The 13,836-nt window shown below is 48.2% G+C and overlaps 1 protein-coding gene across 1 annotated transcript in view; it reads right to left on the bottom strand.

The window, feature by feature from the left end:
* The window catches only part of TENM4 (teneurin transmembrane protein 4), a 711,368-nt gene that overhangs the window by 567,320 nt on the left and 130,212 nt on the right, over window positions 1-13,836 (bottom strand). The window contains exon 2 of the mRNA XM_027580077.2: window positions 1,219-1,274. The gene's annotated coding sequence lies outside the window, so the exon portion shown is untranslated. The remainder of the gene's footprint in view (window positions 1-1,218; window positions 1,275-13,836) is intronic.

The following is a 13,836-nucleotide window of genomic DNA, read 5'->3' as shown; positions in this document are numbered from 1 at the left end:
TGCAAAAGCTGGCATTACCAGGATCATCAAGCTTTGGTGGAGAGCAACAGCATTCAGTAGGGTCACTGTGGAAGAAGGGGTCTGTGCCCCTCTGGCTCAGGGCGGATTCCCTCTGATATGCTGAGTACCAGCCACCTGGAGGTGGCCCTGGGCCTCTGCCAGGGGGCATAATTTTTTTCTGGCTATCAACTTACCCAGAGCCCAAGGCTGCCTTCATTCTCAGTCAGAGACGACATTGCTTTCTGGAATCATTAGCTAGATACAAGAAAGTACCCCTTAGCCAAAAAGTATCCTTCCACCAGCATGGGCTCCCTCCCGGTGCTGATCTCCCTGGTGTTTTACTCACTGCTAAGGGGTAGGGTTCAAAGGCTAAAGGCTAAAGGTAGAACAGTTTGCTGTTACCGGAAGCAAATGCTTTGGAGTTGGGAACTCTGGTTTCAAGGTCAGCTCTAACCCTTCCCCACTGTATGGCCTTGCCAACTCCCCGAGCCATGGTTTTCTTTATGGCAAAATGGCAATAACAGCTTCTTTCCATCTTACGGAGTTTGGGGGAAGATCACAAAATGCCCTACAGACTGTAAACTCCAAAGCAGATGTTAGAGATTTTCATGATGAGACAGTAATGAGGAAATGAAGGCACTCATAAATTGGTCTGTGAGTGCCTCCAGGGCAAAGCCTGTGTTGTATGCATCTTGTTATCCTTAGTGCCTGGCACAGAGGACTGACACCAAATATTCTGGGGAAAAAATGGTTTGAAAGAACCAGTAAGCCTGTGAGTTAAGTGGCTTGTGCAAGGTCACAAAGCAGCTGATGGTGGGACTGAAACGCAGCTCCCCTCACCCCCTCGTCCCAGGCTCTCTGTTCTAGATGCACCAAACTGTTGGGTCTCTGGAAGGATCAGTGATGTCAAACTAGCCACAGTGTGGGCCAGGTTTTAATGAGCCCTACCATTCCCCGGGAACGATCCACTACAGGCAGGCAATGCCCAGGAAGCCTTCACAAACTTGCTTATTAAACATTCCAACTCAACAGTGAAAACAGACAGAAACTACAGGGCAGATCATATCCAAATGCCTCAAACCAACTCATCTTATTTCCTGTCTTGAACTGCACACATCAGAAAAGTCACGAGATTGGGACAATGAGCCTGCAGAGATTTTGGTTGCGGAAACTAGCAGCATATCTTGTTTCCAGCTCACTTTCAGCATTATCACTTACCTACTGACCAACTGTCCGGGAGATCACTAGCCCTCTCTGAGTCTCAGTTTTTCCATCTGCAAAACAAGAAGACGATCGCAATTAATCCCTTGAGACCACTGGACTAAAATGCATCAGAGGTTTAATACCTTGTATCAGTTCCCAACTGCTTATGATCCCACATAACCGGGGAAATTGCTAATGGTCAGGGGCTAGAAGGGCATTATTAAAAAATGAAGTATGATAATTAATAGTTATGTGTCACGCAGGGCGCCGATGGTGTTCAACCCTCAGTACAGAAAATTCAGCCTTTCCATCATTTTGGCACTTATTTTTCTTTTTCATAAATGTAAAAATGCAAAAGACCACTGAAATACCAGGAGAAATAAAGCAAACAAAAATGTCACCACCTCAACATACTCACGCTCAACATTTTAGGGTATTTTTCCAGTTTTTCTCTTCTAATGCACAGAGTTCACCATTTTGCAAAGCAGGGACCACAAAGGTATACTATACTGAAAAGTCACACGCAGATCACCATGCTCCCCCCCACCCCCTGCAACCCCCAGTATTATACCTCGACTGTTGTTCACATTACTAACTCTTTTTTATTCCGACATCAGCTTTGTTGGCTTCCCCAAGACTCCTGGGCCCTGGTCAGGTCTCCGGCAGGCACTGTACACAGCAGAGCCCAGGGGAAGGAAGAGCCAGTGACAGGAGGGACCCTGGGCTGGTCTTTCCCCAGTCTGGGTTCAGTCACCTCATCTGCAAAATAAGGAAACTAAACTGGCCCATCCCAGAGATCACTTTTACCTTAAAAACACAAAGCTAAGGAAACGTGAAGGAAACATATATTTGAATCCCTACTATGTGACAATGAGTGCGTACTGTTGAGCTGGTAATATCTATGGATATTATCTCCTGAGCCTCCTAGCCACCCTGGGAAATCTTCCAGACAAGAAAACTGCAACTCAGGGAGGTTCCGAGGTCCATCCAAGACCCACTGCAATCATGTTGGCACCACTTGCCCAATTTTTGCCATAGTGATGTCTCACCTCTACTATCGTTTACTAATTTTTCCAAGCTGATTCACATTTTTTGCTTAACTTTATTTTAATGGATTTTTTCTTAAAAAGTTTCTGCTGCACTTTATTTCCCCACCCCCCTTGTCTCTAAGGCCCACTGAAAGGCAATCTTTCAACTCAGACAGATTCTCTAATAGCAAAATGGTTGCTAACAGCTTAAAGGAATTTTTAGTCATGACCATTCTATATACAAATCTCTATGAAGTCATAGGTTTGAAGTGTTGTTTTTATCGTTTTTTTTTCAAATACTCATTAAAATAAATAACTTTTAAAGTTCAGAATGCTCATCTCTGCACTTCCCAGCGATGCCCCTACTTTGTCTTGGGAAGGCTGGTTTAGGGGTCTCTCGTCATGCTGCAGCCAGACCTTGGAACATAGGTCTGTCCTATTTCAAAGCTGAAATGTCAAAAGCATCTAATGCTTACTGAATGTCAAGAAAGTTGCCTGAGGTCACATAGCCCAGAACCGAAGGAACTGGGACTTGGGGGCCCCCATTGGCTCACTTCCGACCCTGGGCTCTGTGGGTATTTTCCGTTTCCTCTCCACCCCTCTGCAGACCCCCAGTTTGCAACTCTGTGGCATCAAGCCCCCAATTAAGTTCTGTTTCCAAGTCAAGGCAGGGTCATCCTGTTTTGTTAGGTCGCCAGCTTTTCCATAAAGTGACTAGATTGTATCAATGCATATTTAAGTTCCCAAAAGGGCACTTGGGTAAGAAGCTGCAGAATTTCTAAAACCAAGTTTAGAAAATGTGAAGTGAAAGTGATTCTTTATTCAAAGATCCAAGATAGTAACCAAGGAAACAGAAAGGGCTGATAACATAATATCCAGGAATGCCATTGCCATAGCAAATGAGCAGAAGAGCCCAAGCGAGTCATGGGAAGTGGGAGAAAGTGGTGGAGTGACTGTACTGGGCACCGATCGAACCTGGTGTTGGGTATCTTTCTAGAGCTCTAGGCTTCTGTTTCCTGTCATCTGGCTGAAAATTAATTGGCATGAATTTTTTATGACCAGAGAGCAAAGAGACTCAAAGGCCTGCAGGACGGGCTCAGACTTTCTGGAGGGTTCCCCATTTCTCATGAATACAAGCTACAAAGTTGTGCAGACCCAGGAAAGCAATGATTTTTCATTCTCGGGCTGACACCTCTTCCATGAAGTCTCCCGCTAGCTGGAGTCAGGATAAGTCACCCTCGCTTGGCTTCCCTTCCAGCGACTCTAATTAAAATCTCTGTTACACTGCAGTTACTCTTTTCTCTTCTTCTAAAGGATTATTTCTTTCTGTTTACCCACACTGATTAAATATAATAAAAACTCACCTACCACTAGCAATATGATTTTAGACAGGCTTCCTCCCAAACCTTTTTGTATACATACCCACACGCACATTCACATACATACACATCCAGATACTTTATAAAATGGGATCCTATTATACACACTGATTTTTATCTTTTTTAAAGGGTTACATAAATGCACAATTAATCCTATTAATGTACATATAGGTGTCTTCATTTTTTCACTAGTGAAAATACTCTAATATTTTTGTACGTGTATCTCTTTGTGGTTGCTTGATTGTATACTTAGACTACACTGCTTAACATTTTTTAAAAAGATTTTATTTATTTATTTTAGAGAGAGAGAGAGAGACAGACAGACAGACAGTGAGCAGGTGGAAGGTCAGAGGGGAAGGGAGAGGCAGAGGAAGAGGGAAAGAATCCCAAGCAGACTCCATAATAACGCAGAGCCCCACGTGGGGCCCGATCTCAGGATCCTGAAATCATGATCTGGGCTGAAGTCAAGAGCCAGACACTTAACCAGGTGAGCCACCCAGGTGCCCCACTGCTTAACATTTTTTAAAAAATATTTTATTTTTAAGTAATCTCTACACCCAGCATGGGGCTCGAATCATGACCCTGAGATCAAGAGTCACATGCTCCACTGATTGAGCCTGCCCTTTATTGCTTGACATTTTTAAAAAAAGATTTTATTTATTTATTTTGAGAGAGAGAGCAAGCATGGGAGTGGGCATGAGGGGTCGAGGGAGAGAGAGAATCCCAAAGAGATTCCACGCAGAGCCCAACGTGGGGCTTGATCCCACGACCCTGAGATCATGATCTGATAGCTTGACATTTTTAAGAAATTTGTAACTGCCCCCCACAAAAGACTGTGTCACTTTCAATTTCCACCAGCAGCACAGAGGCATGCCAATTCTTCATGATCTCATCAGTTTTAGGCATTAATGTGCTTTTTTATCTTTGTCAATGTGATAGTTAAATGGAGCCTAGTTATTTTAGTCTGCATTTTTGGATATCAGTTGAACATCTGTTTCTATGCTTCTTGGCCATTTGCAATTCTTCTTTTAGGAAATGCACATTCACAGTCCTTTGCCCATTGCTTGGTTGGGTGTTAGCCTCTTTCCTGTTTGGTACATAGAGTTTGCCATTGGTCTCTTGCCTTGACTCAATTTCAGCTTTCTTCCAGTGAGTTCCATCACAGTAAATGGTGCTACCAGGTGCTGTTGCCCCACCAGAAATCTGGAGGCCTGTCCTGATACCACCCTGTGCGTTCTCCCCACCAGTCACCAAGTCCCATCTGTCCTATTTCCTAAGTAGACTTTAATTCTGCTCCTGTTCATGTTCCTCCCTCTCCAGCACCCCGACCCTCACCAATCCACCATCACCTCTCACCTAGCCTCCTAACTGCTCCCCATATCCTCTCACCATCCAGAAACTAGAGGGATTTTTTTTTTTAATGCAGATCAGATCGTCTCCACTGCCTAAAGCTCTTTGACAGCTTCCTATCCCGTTAAAGATCAAATCCAAAGTCCAGAATGTGCACCTGTGCCTGAAAAGGGTGCTTCTGGGACCCAGTTTCTGTGTTGCTTGGGTCTCTGTCGATACAGCCATCTCCCCTCCAGTCTCTGTACTTAGTCACACTGGCTTCCTTGCAGAGCCTCAAGTGGGTCATTCTTCTTCCCAGTTCAAGGCCCTGGATGTGCTGTTCCATCTGCCTGGAAAGTTGTTTACTCTCCTCTTTGCTGGCTAACCCAAATTTATCCTTCGAGCCTCTCAGCTTAAACACTATCTCCTCCAAGAAGCCCTAAACCCCCACACTAAGTGAGCTCCTCTGGCTATTTACTGGAGTTTTCCTTTGAGGCACATCGTCCAAGGTACTCTGTGGTTGGAAAAAGGGGTACTGAGCATCCAAGCTCCACCCACTAGAAGGACCGAAGTCCTGCTGGGTTTCCCACTATATCCAGATGGACTCGAGGCCTGAGTGGGTCAGGACCTGCAAGGGAAGGGCACCACTGACCCACAAAGCAGGGCTGGTGACCGCACAAGGTAATGCCTCCTTTCTGGTAGCCCTTGCTGTCCCTGCTCGTGAGGTTCCAGTAACTCTGAGGCTCGGTAATGCTGCTTGAGCTCTGCGTACCACTCCTTCAGGCGGGGGAGCTGATTTCAAAAAACTCTGCTGACCCCAGCAAAGCTGGGCCATATTGCCACCAGCTGTCTGAGTAAGGAGGCGCTCTCCCCTGAGGGACGTGCAGTTTCCAACTTCATCATTGTTGGTGCTCGGATTTTTTTTTTCTCCTGGACTTCTGCCGCTGATTAGGTCCTGAAAACATGTTCACTTTAGCTTTCTTCTGGGTATTTCAGAGTCAGAGATTTTCTCCTTTGTCACTCTCTCAGTTAGATTTCATTTTGTGCGTGTGTGAGATCGCAAAAATGACACATTTCAGGTATGAAGCAATTTAGGATGAGAAAATTGTACTCTAGCCACAAGGCCCCAACCCTAATGACCTAACAACCTGCCACGGCTTGGCAGACTCAAGAGTGACATCCCGATGCGTTAACTGGCCTTCCCAAGACCAGCTGTGTCCTCGTCCCGACGGCCTCCCCACAGCTGCCTCCTCTGCAGGTGCCCCCAGCTGGGGACACACTACACCCAGCTGCTCTCAGAATGAGGTAGTTTTCGGGGTTGTGCGAGAGATAGTAATGGTTTTATGAGTTACCTAAAAACATGGAGTGTCCAATAAGAATCCAAGATGTAGGAGACCATCGCTTCTTTTCAACCAGACCCACAGGAACCACATGAGAGGGCCTTTGTAATTTTTAAAACCCAAGCAAGTCAGCTCTCCTTGAAACATCAACTCTTCCCCCCAGCAGCTTCATGCTCACCGTTTCGCTCAACAAGCAATCGCTGGCTGCCTATTCGGTGTGTCAGACCCAGACTGGAGTTGGTGGCCAGAAAGATTTTCAGAGACAGCATGGGCCTGAACCGTGCTCGAATCACCATTCTGACTCACATGAGTTGTGTGACACACAGAAAGTCATCTAACCTCTCTGAGCTTCGGCTTCCTCATCAGCAAAGCAGAGATCCTCATCCCAACCTGGGGAGAATTCTATGGAACAGCATTTCTCAAACAGCTAGCAGGGGCCTGCAGGTCAGTCTTGGTCAGCACTCATTGCTTTTATGATTTCTACTACTAAAGACGGTCAGTTAGACACACTCCCTACACTAAAAGGGACGAGTGTTACCACTGGGGTGGAGGGGGGGGTCTGTAATCTCAGTGGGACCCAGCCAGGAAGGGGTCAGTTTTAGTGGGATGGGACTGGGCAAGGCAGGCTTCAAGCAAGACTCTGGAGTACGATGTTTGCAAGACAAAAAGGTCCACAGCAAGGGATGTGAAATGTGGACCTATTCTGAGAAGCACCAGCAGCAGGAGGTGAAGTGAAACCTCTGGAAGCACAGATGCATGCAGGGCTGGAGCCTAGAAGCCCTCACGGGCCAGGTTCTAGCAGTGGGCTCATCCATCAAAGGTTTTTAAGCTGGGCGATCACAGGGCCAGATTTGTCCTTGAGATCAAGCACTCTGGCTGCCATGAGGATGGATGGGCGGGGTGAGGCTAGGAATGAGGCAGGGGCAGGGAGAGCCACAGAGCAGTGGCTGATCCAGGCCCAAGGGGAGGGTCCCTAACTTCATTCAGGGGGATATAATCATGTCTTGCCCAGCTCCTCCTAGCAGCCTGACCGCAGGTGGCCCAGTTCCTGGAGGCTGTGGGCCTGGCTGTTCTGGAGCTGCCCTGGGAAGGCTGCTTTCCGACATCAAGGACCAAACCATCCATCCCAAAACAACCTGCTCCCTTCTGTCTCCACTGGGACAGCACAGCCACGGATGCTGGCCTTCCAGTCCCTGGGCCATCTCACAGCCCCATGCCTGCAGGGTCACTGAGCTGCTTTTCTTAGCCAAATCCATTCAATTCCACTCACTTCCGTTATTTTTGTGTGTGGACCCGTGCTCAGATTTGAAGGTGGCATGAGACTGCAACAGACAAGGTCATGGGCCCAAGAGGATTACAGTTAAGGACACCGGCCTGCGCTGAAACCCAAAGCTGAATGCTGAGTGTTCAAGGGAGGGCCAAGCGACAGGGCTGCGGGGACAAGAGAGACGGAGCTGTGGATTCTCCTAGGCAGCATCGGAAAAGTTTCGCGGAAGAGGCAGCATTTGCCTGGACCCTGGAGACAAAGAAGGTGGTTGACGGACAAAGGGTGGGAAAAGGGCATCCGAGGCTGAGAGAAGCGGGGGGCAGTGGCGATGCCTTCTGCGGCTGACCCGCAGGGATGAGGAGCAGGTGACAGGAGGCAAAGGCAGGTGGGGGGCTGAGGCCCAGCTGGAAGAGGCCTGATGTCACTTTCTACGTTCTTCCTTAAGCCACAGGAACTATGGCCACATAAGAAAGAATAAAGTCGAAATCTTTATTAGGCACCACTCCACATGGGGCAGCATGAATTTTATAACCATTCTGGGAGGTATGTATTATCCCCATCCCCATTTCACAGCTAAAGACACTAAGGCTCAGAGAGATGACAGGACCTGCTCAGGCTGCAGAAGCAGGAGGAGAGCCCACCTATTTGCTTCAGAGCTCAATGACCCCCCCCTCTACACAACACCAGCCCCTCAATGAGGAAGGCAGATGCTTCATTTGCTTCCAACAGCCAAGAAAACAGACTCCTCATCACCACCACCGCCCGTGTCATGGACTCCAAGTTTTACCCCATAAAGGACAAAATGTCCCCAACGTGCCTCTGTGTAGCAGGATATCATAAGATTCCTGAGCATATATGTTTAATTAAAGTCAACCGCTACCAGTGACCGCCCGTGGTCACCACGTGCTTACAGTATGTGAGGTGCTTTCCCTCGGTGTTTGTAACAACCTTTACAACAACCCTATAAAGCAGGTTTTACCTCCCCAGTTTTATAGCGGAGGACAGGGAGGCTCAGAAAGGCAAAGTGATTCGCTCCAGTTACACAGAGCAGCAGAGCAAGAACCACAAGTTTGTGTTTCGGTGCTTGGACCTACCTGCCACCTTCAAACTTAGCATGTCAACTGCTCAAGCCTTATTTCTCAGGTGTCCTCTTTTGCTGGTCCCCGTCTCAGTGAGTGACGCCACTTTCCATCAGCAGCACAAGCTACAAGCCCACCCCGGATACCCGTCCCCTTCACTACACCCCCACATTAACCCATCATGGACCCCTGCTGGTTCTAACCCCCACCCCCACATTGATCCCCTTCTCACCCCCTCTGCCTCCACTACCCTAGTCCAAGCCACAGTCAACTCTCACCTGAGCTGCTGCAGTAGCCCCCAAACGGGTCTCCCTGTATTCTGTGCTCGTAGGAGATGTGAGCCCTGGGCTTGGAGAGCCTGGCTCCTGCTGGCAGCCCCACCTCCTCTCGCCAAACACGCTTCCCCTTTCGTTTCTCAAACACCCCACTATCCGTCCCATTTCAGAGCATTTACACAGGCTGTTTCTTCTATCACCACCCCCAGCTTCACAGGCCTGTCTTCCAGATCTCAGTTCAAACAGCACTTCCTCCAGGAAGCCTTCCCGGACCCCCAGTCCAGATCAGCAGGTACAGAGCAGGACAACTGTGCCTGGGGTTAAAATAATGAAAGACCTCCATGCCAGTCACTGTGCAGTCCCTGCCCCCAAGCCCCCACATGCCTCCCACCATGACCTGAGCTTCTCCCCACAATCCAGAAGGTAAGGCATGTGTGGCAAGTGGAAGGCCCCCAGGCCCCTGCTGGGCATGATGGCAGAGACCTGTTCTGACGAGCCTGTGCACGTGCACTCGGATTGTTAAATATTTTGAATGTCACCTCTGCTCTTGATCCTGTATTTCTCACGGTTCATAGTTATGGGCTCATGACTATTTAGAGTCATGAACTCTGGGAGGGCAGGGAGCACAAAAGTGAAGTTCACCACGTTGAGGCTCGGTACAGAAGACCTGAGTGATGGGATGGATTAAACGAATGGAGGAGAGTTATTTCCCCCGCCTTTCTGGCCACAGGGGCTCAGCTTGGCCGACAACTTCAGGCATCGAACAATGAAGAAGCCAGGCCAATGCAACAAAGCCTCGATGGGGATCACAGCGGCCAAGGAGGGGCTCCCTGTCCTGTCAAGATGAGATTATGGTCTCTGCTCCCTACAGACCCTGGGGAGGCAGGAAGAAGGCACAGTCTTTCTGGGCTTGACTCTTTCCTGCTCGTGAATCACTTTACCCATCTCATAAGTAGCTCTCAAACCCATTCCCTCATCCTTAACAATCAGGTAACACCTCAGTCCAAAAGACCACCTTTCCTCATGGGTGCTATCACAAGACTCTTTGTAATTTCCCCGCTTCCCTGTCACCCTCTTGGATTCTTCTTTTGCAAAAAACATGGTCTTAAAAGGTACCTCTGACCATGTCTTCCTTCTGTGGTTTATAAGGATGAAGGTTTGTAACCTTCATCCTGGTTTATAAGGTCCTCATCTCTGGGCCCTGTCTGCCCCTCTAATCTCACCATCTGCTTCTCTCCTGATTCTCTTCTGTTTCCCCCATCAACACACACTTCTTCCTGCCTCAGGGCATTTGCACATGCTGTCCCAATTTCTAGACCCTCCCCAGCTCATTTCCAGCTACATTCTGGGTTTTAGCCTATAAGGCATATATATACTTGGAAAGGCCTTTGCTGCCCAACCCTGGTTGACCAGCTCCTCCTATTATCCACTGCTCTTCTTTTGTTACACGTACTCAGCATGACTGAACTAGTTGTTCAATGTCTGTCTTGAAAAGAGGCCCCATGTGGGCAGGGAGCCTGTCATCTCGTCCATTGCTATATCTACCATTACTGCTCAACCCAGGGGGTTCCTGACACAAAGGCTCAGCAATATTTGACAAACGAATAATCAATACGATGAGGCTATAAGCTTGGACCTTTCTTCTCTGTCTCCAGGGTCAAAGCTGAAATGTAAATTCCAATGGCCACCATAGAGATTTCAGGAATTAGCCAATTAATTTACCTCCCTTCTGATGTGTGGAAGGGGTCTGAAAATATAGCACGGCAGCTCCCTAAGGGACCAGACTGAACTCTTGGAAGAGAACCTGAACTGTTAAAAAAAAAAAAATTAATGACTAGAAAGGAAGTAAAGAAGGAAGAAGAAGAATAGAAGACACGGTCTCAGGAAAAAAAAATGCTGGCCAGGAATGGGGAAGAAAAAAAATCTGAAGATTCACCTTCATTAAGAAAAGGCAGCCCCCTGGTGAGCCAAGAACTGGGTCCTTGCCCATTCCAGCAAATGGGCACCAGACGAGGTACAGTCTTGACCCTCCTTTGACCCTGACAAACTGTGAGACCTCGGGCAGGGATTTTTTCTTTCTCTGCACCTCAGCTTCCTTCCCTAGAGAATGACCAGAAGCACCCAGGGCCTCCAGATCTGGATTCTCATGAAAGGATCTGCAGAGAAGAACAGGAGTGGGGGGAATGAACGCCGTGATACACGCTGGCCCAGAGATCTGAGCACCGCAGCACTCCCCAGTGCAGAAGGCCTCAGGGCCGGGGGCCAGGCACCTAGGAAGCCCCCATCCCCTCTCCTCCGGCCCGCTCCTGGTTACTGGCTACTCTGACATCTTCGGCCTCCACCAACCTGATGTAACTGAATGTCAGCCAGGCTGCCTAGGGCCCCGGGAAGGGCCTCGGAAGCTGCCATGGGTGTAGACACAGAGTGCACTGGGGGGAGAGGCAGCAGGCAGGTCTGGGCCTGATACTCAAGGAGCCCAGAGTCCCAGGTGCTCCAGTGGCCTGGAGATCATCTGAGGAAAGGGTCTTAGCCTTTTTTGTCTCTCAGACCCCTCTGGTAGTTTCTTGAACCTTGTAGGCCCTTTCTCAGAAAAATGTTCCCAAATGCATTAAAAAAAGAAACCTTGGGTTACAATGGAAACCAATTATATTAAAATGTTTATCAAAATATTAAAATATGTTTGTGATACGGTGATATTTTTATTTGCTTTTAAAGTCAAGATTTATAACAAATCTAGTGGCAGGTCTAGTAACTCTCATAACTTTGAAGTAGTTATGAGTATAAATGATATTTTGAGGTATTGCCTACAACTATAAGGGGATTACAAAAATATCAGATTTTTCCTGGTAACAGAGTCCCAGAGACGTCTAATGCTATTGTGGTTTACTGCCTATATTCACAATGGGGGAAAATGCTAACTTTTTTTCCAATCCCCATGCTTACATTAATAACCTCTGATTTAGGGCAGTGACCTGACTCTACAGAGGAGGAAACTGGAGCCCCCAAAGGGGCAGAGACTTGCACAGATACCCAGCAAGTGATAGCTAATACCGAACTCTAATACAGGCCACCAGCCATGCTCTGCCCATCCTGCAGAGCCATCTCCCAAGTGTGCCATTCTCCAAACCCATGACCCAGGACCATATTTCCCTTCCCTCAGCCTTTGTTTCCTCATCTGAAAAATGGGAACAATCGCACCCACTTCGACAGGCTGCTGTGAGGACAGGATGAGAACATGAGCAGGAAATGGCCTTGTTACCTGGATTGGGTTCTGTATCTGTATACGGGAATAACATGAGTGATTATTAGATATTGCCTCGTGGGAAACCAAAGGATATGGATTTGGGGTTTCAATGAGGGGGTAGGTCAAGGCTGGCAAACCCAAGTGCCTATAGGGGTCAGTAATAAGGAGGGGTGGGGACTATGGCAAACTCAAAAACTCATGCCCTTCTAAAAGGGGGAGCCACCATTCAGGACCAGGGGACAATGCATGCAAGAAAGTGGTCCTATGGTTGCCGAATCAGTTTTTTTTTTTTTTTAAGTATTTATTTATTTTTTTTCTAAGATTTTATTTATTTATTTGAGAGAGAGAGAATGAGAGACAGAGAGCACGAGAGGGAAGAGGGTCAGAGGGAGAAGCAGACTCCCTGCTGAGCAGGGAGCCCGATGTGGGACTCGATCCCGGGACTCCAGGATCATGACCTGAGCCGGAGGCAGTCGCTTAACCAACTGAGCCACGCAGGCGCCCTCGAATCAGTTTTTAAGAGACGGCGGAAATCCTTATTTTTAGCAAAATGTCCTGGATTTTATATTAAAGTCTTTTTTATTCTTTAAAGATTTATTTATTTATTTTAGAGAGAGCATGTGTGTGCACGCACACACATGAGCAGGAGGAGGAGCAGAGAGAGAGGGAGAGAGAGAATCTCAAGCAGACTCCCCACAGCCCCATCTCACAACCCTGAGATCATGACCTGAGCCAAAATCAAGAGTCTGATGCTTAACCGACTGAGCCACCCAGGTGCCCTTTAAACGTCTTGATAATTAAAATGGGATGTGAGCCCAAAAACATGTCTATAGGCTGTCAGTTTGCAGCCTCTGGGGTGTGTAGGTAGGGGAGTTCCATGGCTGGGGAAGGGGGTCAGTGTCTCCCCTAAAGGCCAAGAGGGTCCTCACCCCATCCCAGCCCTGGAGGTTAGATGGTGCCCGTGCAGGATGGGCATTCTTGCTAGGGCAGCCGAGGCCCCCCAGACAGAGACAGCTGGTCCTAAAAATTGTGCTCCCCACACCTCAGTGCCGCGAGGCTGCCTTGTTTTATTAATAACCCTGGATTGTGCTCACAGCACATCAAGGTAAACAGAGATGCTTCCCTGGCGGGTAATGCAGGCAATTCTAACAGAAGAAGAAACAGGCTTCCAAATATAAATAGGAAGATAAGATAAATAGACAGAGATTCAAGCCTGCTTCCCGCAATTTGCAGCCTGTGAGTCACAGGTTTGGGGAGTCGTGGAAGGGACCTTGTTTGGAGGATGGGGGAAAATCAGCCCAGAAAAGGGAAAAGACTTGCCAAGGGTCACATTCATCACATATGTACTTCTGATTTCTATCAGCATCAGTTTCCTCATCTGAAAACCCTAACAGAGCCATTCAGTTGCCTGAATGCTTCGTGTTCTCTCCTACCCAATGCTGCTGTCCATGCCACCCCTCCTTCCCCCAGCCATCTCCAACTCCATGATCTTCAAGGAGGACTCCAGCTTGCCTTCAGCGACCTGCCCTGACTCCTTCCTCTGTGCCTCCGTCAGTTACAGCACACGGTGCAGAGGACTATCACTGCTGGTGTAGGTGTCTGCCCCACGAGCCAGCTGGGAGCTGCAGACGGCATGGCCCTGCCTTACCCAGCTCCGCCTAGCCAGAGCCCCACACGGGGCCCGGCACACGG

Source organism: Zalophus californianus, chromosome 11, assembly GCF_009762305.2.
Source record: "Zalophus californianus isolate mZalCal1 chromosome 11, mZalCal1.pri.v2, whole genome shotgun sequence".
Classification (NCBI taxonomy): domain Eukaryota; kingdom Metazoa; phylum Chordata; class Mammalia; order Carnivora; family Otariidae; genus Zalophus; species Zalophus californianus.
The sequence above is the reverse complement of the archived record's forward strand: the minus strand, read 5'-3'. Positions and strand labels throughout refer to the sequence as shown.